We start from the raw sequence: 8,923 nt of genomic DNA, 5'->3' as shown, positions 1-8,923 counted from the left end.
ACATTTAATGCCATACTGTAGGACATTTCAGGCACAGCAATGACATCTCCAAGGAGACCAGCAACTGGCAGACCCATAGTGCACCTTTAAATACGGTCAGTTTATAAGTCTATTAGGATTTGCCCCAATTTCCACTTGAATGCCGTGTGTCCCTCCCCTTGTTTTATAGTTGATAAGTGTTTGACTTTGACTGAATACAGCGCAAAAGGGTTGACTGCTTTGACAGGTGCAGGGACTGATTTAAAGCCATGTAAATCCGTTGTTTTGGTAGGAAAGCCCCTGTTTGGCTTTATGACTCTGCTGTAAAGTCATTTGAACAATAGGGACCTGAAAAGGCCTTCCTTGGACAAGAAGACAACCTGTTACTAAGTTTTCTTGACTTAACATGCAACGTAAATCTTACTAACTTACTAACGCTTTTGGCGCTATCTACTCTGGCTCCAATTTACTTTACACTGAAAAACTGTCACCCTCACTGTCTCTGTAACTGCTGCTGTCAGACTTTTGAATTTTTGAATGTCTGGTTGCTATGATATTTGCAATCGGAATTACAAATATGAAACTTGGCTCCAAATTTGCCCCTATAACCGCAACGAGCTGCATTTGACTGGAGCCAAATGCTATGGATGATTTAACACTCCCTTCCACTTCAAGTTCACTTCTTTATATAGTCTATGCCACAGAAGCACAAAGACAAATGTTTCTTTAAATGATTTAATTATTAATTATCAGTATACATAACCACTTATTCAATTACTTGTCTCTTTTCAAATATAGCAGAATTATACCTTTAAGCTGTGTTGTTCTTATGTATCTTAAATGTACTAGTGGGGCGGATATGTGACAAACATGTTCACTACTGGCAGAAAGCATAAAAATTGGTATATAGGGGTTTTAAGGTATGCTGATTCCAATAAAACTGGAAGCCACACTCGCAAACCAACGGTTCTGCTCAAAATCCAAGATGGCGTCCAAGATGGCCGCTGGGGTGTACAGACAGCATAACTTTTGAACCGTTCTGCCTAGAACATCATGCAATACCACTTTTTATAGTAAATGAGACACAAGGAATCTATTTCTAAAGTTATTTTGATGATTAGAAGTTTATGAACTAAGTTATTTTGGATAATCAGGAAAATATAAACAAATCATTGTGTACACATGACAAGGTATAGCTATCAACGACTCGTTCACGTAATTTTTTATTGTGTGAAAAAACAAATTGTTCTCTTTATATATTTTTTAATATCTCAATGTCTTTGGACACACTGACCACCACAAAAACACAGTTGGGTGCATCTCAAGCTGGCTTTGAAACATTTGCATCGTCCATGACAGTTCTTTTTACAGTTACATTTCACAAGTTCGCGGACACATTTTGATGCCTCTGGCATTGACGTCCATTTTGGAGACCACTGGTCATCTGATGATTTTTCCCAACCCCAATCTGATGGGCATGGCAGAGTTGGAGCAGCTGTATGTGCCTGACCCCAAATATGACCAGCTTGATAAGCTGCTCTTTGGACATGGAAATTCAAAGCATCCAGAGTTGGTGGGATGTTCTCCAATTGACGGTTTCCATAGGAAAACAATTGTTTTCGTGCTTCATTGACTCTGCTAAGTTGCGATGTTCGACTGTAGAGAACAACAACGAATCGCTCAATTTCATCCATATCTTCTTTTTTTATTTGGTCAGGTGCTTGTGATAAACAATGGAATATCATATCCAAGTGAGGCATGAGGCGCCACACCTCCCATGCAGTTTTCTTGCCTATCCCACACATCGCCGAGACATTATCACAGCCAGATATAGCATGGAGAAACAAGAGCCCCTTTGAGCGTATATCACCTAATTGACTTGCAATTTCATGCACGGCAATGAACCGGAACTTTGTTCCATGTCCAAAGGCAAGCCAGACCTCACAGTCAGGAAGACTACTTGCTGTGGCTATTGCCAGGACAAGGACATCCGTATCTGTAGCATGGATCATTATCTTTCTGTGACCATGTTGGTATGTGTGTGCCATGTGCAACATCATTCTGTAGTCAGCTTCCTCGTGTGTACACGGCTGGAGTTGTGACAAATCAACTTGACAAGGTGAGAGCACTTTATCTTCATAAGTTGTGACAAGTATCTTGTCTTCAGGAACCAAGGTGGAGTTGAGTGCAGCAGACAAGAACACAAACAAGCCTTTCTTGTTTGAATCAGTCCTCAAGAAATTTGACCAGTTAGCTGGTAAACGTGTGTTATCAGCTACCCGAAGGGTGTCACCTTCACCACGACACTGACGAGAATATGCCTTGAGACTGTTGGGATGGTAGCAGTCCCACACTTCATCCAGTCGCTTCACAGATTGCAATTGTCGCAGAACATGAGGAATAAACACTTGGCCAGCATAATCCTTAAAAGTCTTTACCAGAACAGTTGCTTTCTTAGGGTCCAGAACATGGATAAGTGCAGCTCCATCTATTATTCTTGCATTAACCTCAGGACTTTGCTGTGGACGTTCAACCAGAGCTTCAAGACAAGTGGTCAAATCAGATTTGGTTCCTTGGCGCATCATGTTGTTCTCTGCCAATGCTGGTGGCCATGCATGGTTCTCATGTTCGAAGAATGCATCTAGGTCTCCTTCCCTGGCCTGACATGATATATACATTCTTGAAATCAAATCCACATCACTTTTCATGTTTGCAAGCTTCATTTTGGATTTGGGTGTGGCTTTCTTTGATCCAGATTTAAACAGAGTCAAGTTGTTTCTTGCAATGGAGTCATAGAAAGATTTGCCATCATCTCCAAAACGTTCCTCCATAAATTGTTGGTATTGCTGCTTTCCAATGTCCTCAGCTGTCCTCACAGCATTTATCACATCACTGGAGAGGACCACCTTTGTGTCTAATGTTATCAGCTCTGTACTTGTCTCCTGAAAGGGGTTTCCTGTATCCTGTATCACATCCACTAGGTGTTTTACATCTGATTGAAATGCCTTTTGTATGCTGGGAATTTGTTCATGATGGTGGCTGTCATTTCGAACCAACTTGTCTTGTTGAGCACCTTCCTGTAGCATACGTGCAGTTTCAGGACCAGCAACCATCCATCGTCGCAATGCTTGTTCATTCTCTGTGATCCCGATGACACCCCCATCACCTTTTACCATAGCATTCAGCTGTTCGTGAATCTGGTCATGTGCAAGTGCAAAAAATTTGTGAAGATTTCTGTGTTACAAAAGCGTCAGTTGTAAATTCTTGTCATTGCTATTTATAATGTTAAATCATTTATATGACTTCTAATCATCAAAATAACTTTAGAAATGGATTCCTCGTCTCTGATTTACTATAAAAAGTGGTATTGCATGATGTTCTGGGCCCAAAAGTGAAAAGACATGTTGCCTTATGTCCCGGCGACCATCTTGGACGCCATCTTGGATTTTGAGCAGAACCGGTGGTCTTTGAGCATGGCTTCCGGTTTTATTGGATTCAGCATACTTTAAACCCCCTAAACACAAAGTTTCATGCTTTCTGCCAGAAGTGAACAACTTGGACTTTTTTTGTCACATATCCGCCCCACTATACAGTATGTTGTACAGAAAGATTTCCATGGAATATTTGCAAGGATGAGGCCCTTCTCCAGGCCAAATAGTCAGGTTTGCAAGCCTGCTCACAGTAAGGACAGAAGTTTTCAGGTGCAATAAACACAACCAAAATGGAAAAAAAAAAAAACATGCTTAGACCAAAATAATTTCTATTTTTTAACTGTGAAGTTACAAAATGTGGCTTTAATTACTCAATGACTTAATATTTGTAGTAGTAGCTTTCAGTACTGCATCCTTATTAAACACCAAAATAAAATATGGCAAATACTGATTAAGTATGCCTATTACATGTAGGAAATTCCAATAAAATATTCTGTGAAATTGTATAGTTTCATTTCAGACACAGACCACAAACACATTGGCTAAAGTTCAAGTTGCCCTTTCACTTATACTAGTTTTGAAAGTGGTGGGTGATTAGGTTGTTGCTATAACAGTACTGTGCTCTTTAAGTGGTATTTTAGTAGTAGTACTGTGACAGTACTGCCTCACAGCAGAGTAGGGTGAATTATAGTGGCCCCTTCAGTGTGGAGCTTCCATGCTCATCTTATGTATCAGATTCCTAAATAATGTCCAGTGACCTTCCTGAGATTTCTAATGTCAGTGTAAAAAGGTTAAATAAATTGTTTTCTAAATTAATTATTTAAACTAGCACTTTGCAGAAAACTAGACAATAATAAAAAGCCAACATTTGCAGCTCTTCCAAATATAAAATGTGAGAAATGTGTGCAACACTTGGTCAAAGTATTGTTTCACAATAACTGAAAGTGACACTTTCAATTCTTAGTTTGACACTATAGCTGTGAAGGCATGGCTTTAGCTTGACTAAAGTGAAAACTGGCATGTAAAATGGCAAATGAGAAATTCAGTTTGTCACTTGGACGAAAGATTTAGATCCAATATCCAAACTTACAGAATATTGTTTATGGGCTTTAAAGGGCCTATATTACTCTATTTTCTGATCTATGTTATAATGTTGTTTCTTCATCAAAAGTATGGAGTGGTGTTTTGTTTCAATCACACATTTAACACACTCCATACACCTTCACGAGAAACATTTAGATGATTTCAGACCTGGAATTACAATCTCTACTAAACAAAAGGTAAAGGGTAGCTGTTAACTTGAAACTATTTTATGACAACACAAGATAGAAAAGAGCATTTTGAGCTTTGGAGATGAAGACAGACTAATAATAAAGGATTACTCATGTGTGAATTAGAGATGCGCGAATTGCGGTTACAACCGCGGTATCCACGGTTAATCCGCGGGTCGGGCGGATGACGTGACGAAAAATTATATTTTAATTAAATTCGGGCGGGTGGCGGTTTAACTACTAAAAAAAAAAAAAAAGTTATTGTTAGTATTGTTACCTACATCTGAAAAGACGAGTCTCATCATCTATGCTTGTAGTATGAAGTGTACGTCATATCCTTAATTAGCCCATTTGACCTCGTTTTTATGTTCTGAAAGTTAAGGTTGTGTCGGGTTATTGATGCCTAAGGTTTACGAGGCACATATTATATGCAGCTTATTTTATTATCTTATCTTATTTTATTATTTCTAATTTATTTCAGCTGTTTGCCAACACGTAAGTGGCTATAGGGCCATATTTATTTAGTTACGCATTTTTTTGTTTTTGTTTCGATATCAGTTATATTTTAAAACACGCAGACATTATAGCGTAGACTGCCACTCGGGTTTTTAAAACTTAAAGAAAGACCGATGGAGTGAGGCTATGTCTTTGAAATAACATCGGGCAATGGCAGAATGTTCAGAATGTAACAACATCCAACACGAAGGCAAGAAGGTTCAAAAATAGCCTAGTCGGAAAACGTTGTCAGTTAATTAGCTGCGCAAGAAAACCAGGTAAGTTTGGGGTTGTTACGGACAATTAACTGTGTCGGCGGCAAGGTGGGGCATTTGAGGGCCGTGCCCCCCCTAGCGGCCACTGGTGCCCCACCCCCCAACAGGCCGTTATTATTACTATTTTAAAATGATTTTGCTTGGCGCATTTCACTTCGGGCACAAACTTTACTGTGACATCAATGACATCACAGTCTCTGTTTATTTAGTGTCGTGTGATTGGACAACTGTCCTGTCACTCACGTCACGTCACGTCAACCTGCTGCGTCAACTCGTAGCAGATCCACGATTAGCGGCAGCTGCTACTTTAGCCTAAAGCTCCACACAGGAAATGGCGAGAACAGAGTCAAAGACACTGACAGACCCGGGGCTGTCGCCGCCGGGACCCGGGGCTGTCGCCGCCCGGACTCGGGGACTGTCGCCGCTGGGGCCAGGGCAGTCGCTCGCTGCTCTATCCGCCTTTGCCCGCTCGTTTCTGGGTGTAAAAGTTTGACCTGAGCGTAGCGCGCAGAGGCATAATTCTACCTGGTGTCCTGGTGCTGATATGGACTGACCGTAACTTTCAGATTGAAGTGGGAAGTGGGATTAAGACTCATTTTACAACCATTTTGTGCACTCGGCTGCCGGACCTCGCGTCACGGACCAGTTTCATCTCTTCATATTGGACAATAGACTTTTGGAAACAGAACCAGTGGGACAGTGGACAGAGGAAACATTCTGCTTCAGTCTCTGGAGAAAGTAAGAGGCTGGTTTTCATTAGTTTGCAGCAAATCTGAATTTGGAGCCTCACAGGTAAATAGTGTTATAGTGTTAATAGTTAATAGTGCGTAAATGAGCTGGTGGGTGCGATGGAGCTGCTCTGGTTGTTCTGTCGTGTGTAGAAGCGGCATCTGTGTTCATGTCTCTTATTGTAGTTTTACTGACGTTGTTGTGTCTGGGTGTGAGCGGCGTGTTACGTTGTGTTGTTGCGTAAAGTTTGCGCTTGGCTGTTCATTGTGCTCTGATCGATACTGTTCAGCCAATACTAACCAAAATGTATGTTTCTGGTATTTGTTATAATACTACAGCCTATATATATAATACATATATTATTCATAATATATATTTATAATTTTGCCCTTGGTGCCCCTCCCAAAAATTATACCATCAGCCGCCACTGGTCCTGGTTTAGTCCCGGTCCAGTCCCGGTCCCTCAAGTCTCAGGTCTCTATAGGACAGGACTGGACGGCGACTCGCGTACCACGTTCACTACAGCCCTGGTGCTGTCTGATGCGTGGCTATTTCTAGTTCAGAGGTGTTTTTGACGAGAGGTTGTTGTTTAATGTTTACAACCAGTGGCAGGACTTATTGTTTTTTTAATAAACCTCAACCTTTTATTATTGTCTTGTGTGCGTATCGTCTACCACACAGCCTCAACAACTATTGCAGCTAATAATAATAATAATCTTAATATAATAATGATTATAATAACAACACATAATTAGCCTAATACTGTTAAAGAAAAACGTGTTTGAAAGCATGTCTGCTGTGTATGACTCCACCGCGTTAAAATATTTCTCAAATGGCAGTGCCCCCCCTGCTGGTGACCCACGCCCCTCCAGTAGATTTGCTCTGACGCCGACTCTGACAATTAAGAATGCGAACATACACGCTGAGCGAATTTTGGAATGAATGAGCTATAGTTTGCATTTTTATCGAGGCTCCTTAGTTTGTTTGCTGTATGATTGTTCTAAAATCTAAAATCAATCGGCGGATGGCGGGCGGGTGCGGTTTTGAAAACCTTCGGTGCAAAATGGACAGCGGGCGGATGATGAGTTTTGTGTCGCGGTTGCGGATGAAAAAATAGCCCATCCGCGCATCTCTAGTGTGAATGAAACAAAACTCAACTCTAGATATGTTTTTGATGAGATGAGACATTATAACATGGTGTAAAACTCGCAAGAATCCATTTTGTGTAATATAAAAACCTTATAAAACCTTTAATTGAAGGTGCAGATGAAGATGCAGGTTCCACAAATACAGATTCCACAATAAATCTAGTTTCACATTGTCAAAAAAATGGTATGGTCTTATGCAGCCTCCACACAAAGAATAATCAGGCCGCATAGCTCACCTGCAAACCCCTTAAATAAATGTTTATTTTTTTTATTTTTATTTTTTTCAAAAGGTTACATAGGTAAATTGAAAGAAAAAAATCATGATATCTTCAAATAACTCTTAGCTTTCAGGGGTCCAAGTCAAGTTATTGTTAGTCAGTTTTTGTTAATCAAATAAAGAAAACTACAAAAAAATATGGGCAATCAACATGACTCTTTGGAATTTCTGTCTAGTTCCTATGTCTTTCTTAAAAGGTTTTGGTTCATTGTAACTTGACATGGACAGATTGCTGTTTTGTGAACAATAATTTCTTTGTATCTACTTGAGCCAGCCTTGGTGAAAGAAGAGCGTAGTTTCCCTAAAAGTAACTGTTTACATAGCTAACAGAACAGTCATAAATTCAACCGTTGGATCATATTTCAGATTAGCAATTAGAGCACCTTTCTGTTTTGGCAGACAGCGACTGCATGTTAGCTTAAGAATGATCACAATACTGAAACTTCCTTATTGATGCATGTAGGTGTATAGTTGTCAGAAGCGCATGATGAACTGACCACAAAACCAGCAGCTGCTAACAAATTGTCTTTTTTTATTTTTTTTATTTGGATTTTGATGTATGCTGATGATACAATATAGCAGCCTTTTAAAAGTCTGGGTAAAGTCCATTAAATAGTCACGTCTAAATTTTTACTTCAGTATTAGTTTCAGCTAAATATGATCATGTTTTAAAGGTCCTATATTACGCAGACTTGACTCATGTGAGCTTTAAGTCATGTTAGAATGTTGTTTTCTCATCAAAAACATACCCGGAACTGAGTTTTATATCATTCGCAAATGTTATCAGAACATTTTTTTTGTTTGTTTTTAGTCTGTCTACATCTCCAAATGATCTGTTCTACCTTGTGATGTCATGTAGTGGTAGTTTTCAAGTTAACAGCTACCTTTTACCTTTTACTTCAGTAGAGATCGGCAATTCCAGGGCTGAAATTATCCAAATGATAATGGTGCACGGACTTTATAAACACAGTGGAGCACTTCCTGTATTTCCACAGACATCACATGGGGTGTTTTCTGTCTGAGAGAAGATGTCAGCGTAAATATTCAGGGTTTGTGTTTTGAATGAAACAAAACATAACTCCGGGTATGTTTTTGATGAGGAAACAACATTATACCATACCAGAAAATAACATAATATGTGCCCTTTAAGCCTATTCCTAATAAGATTGTTTCAGCTTGTATTAGGAACATGACATAGAAGAATAAAATTAGACAAAATAGCCTCCATTTAGAGTCTATAAATGGGATCTATGGCTTTATGATATGATATAATAGCTTAATAATACTATAGTCTGGTTCAGGTGTATAAAGTAGACTA

Source organism: Boleophthalmus pectinirostris, unplaced genomic scaffold (assembly GCF_026225935.1).
Source record: "Boleophthalmus pectinirostris isolate CB_2022bp ecotype Guang Dong unplaced genomic scaffold, ASM2622593v1 HiC_scaffold_19, whole genome shotgun sequence".
NCBI classification, from domain to species: domain Eukaryota; kingdom Metazoa; phylum Chordata; class Actinopteri; order Gobiiformes; family Gobiidae; genus Boleophthalmus; species Boleophthalmus pectinirostris.
The sequence above is the reverse complement of the archived record's forward strand: the minus strand, read 5'-3'. Positions refer to the sequence as shown.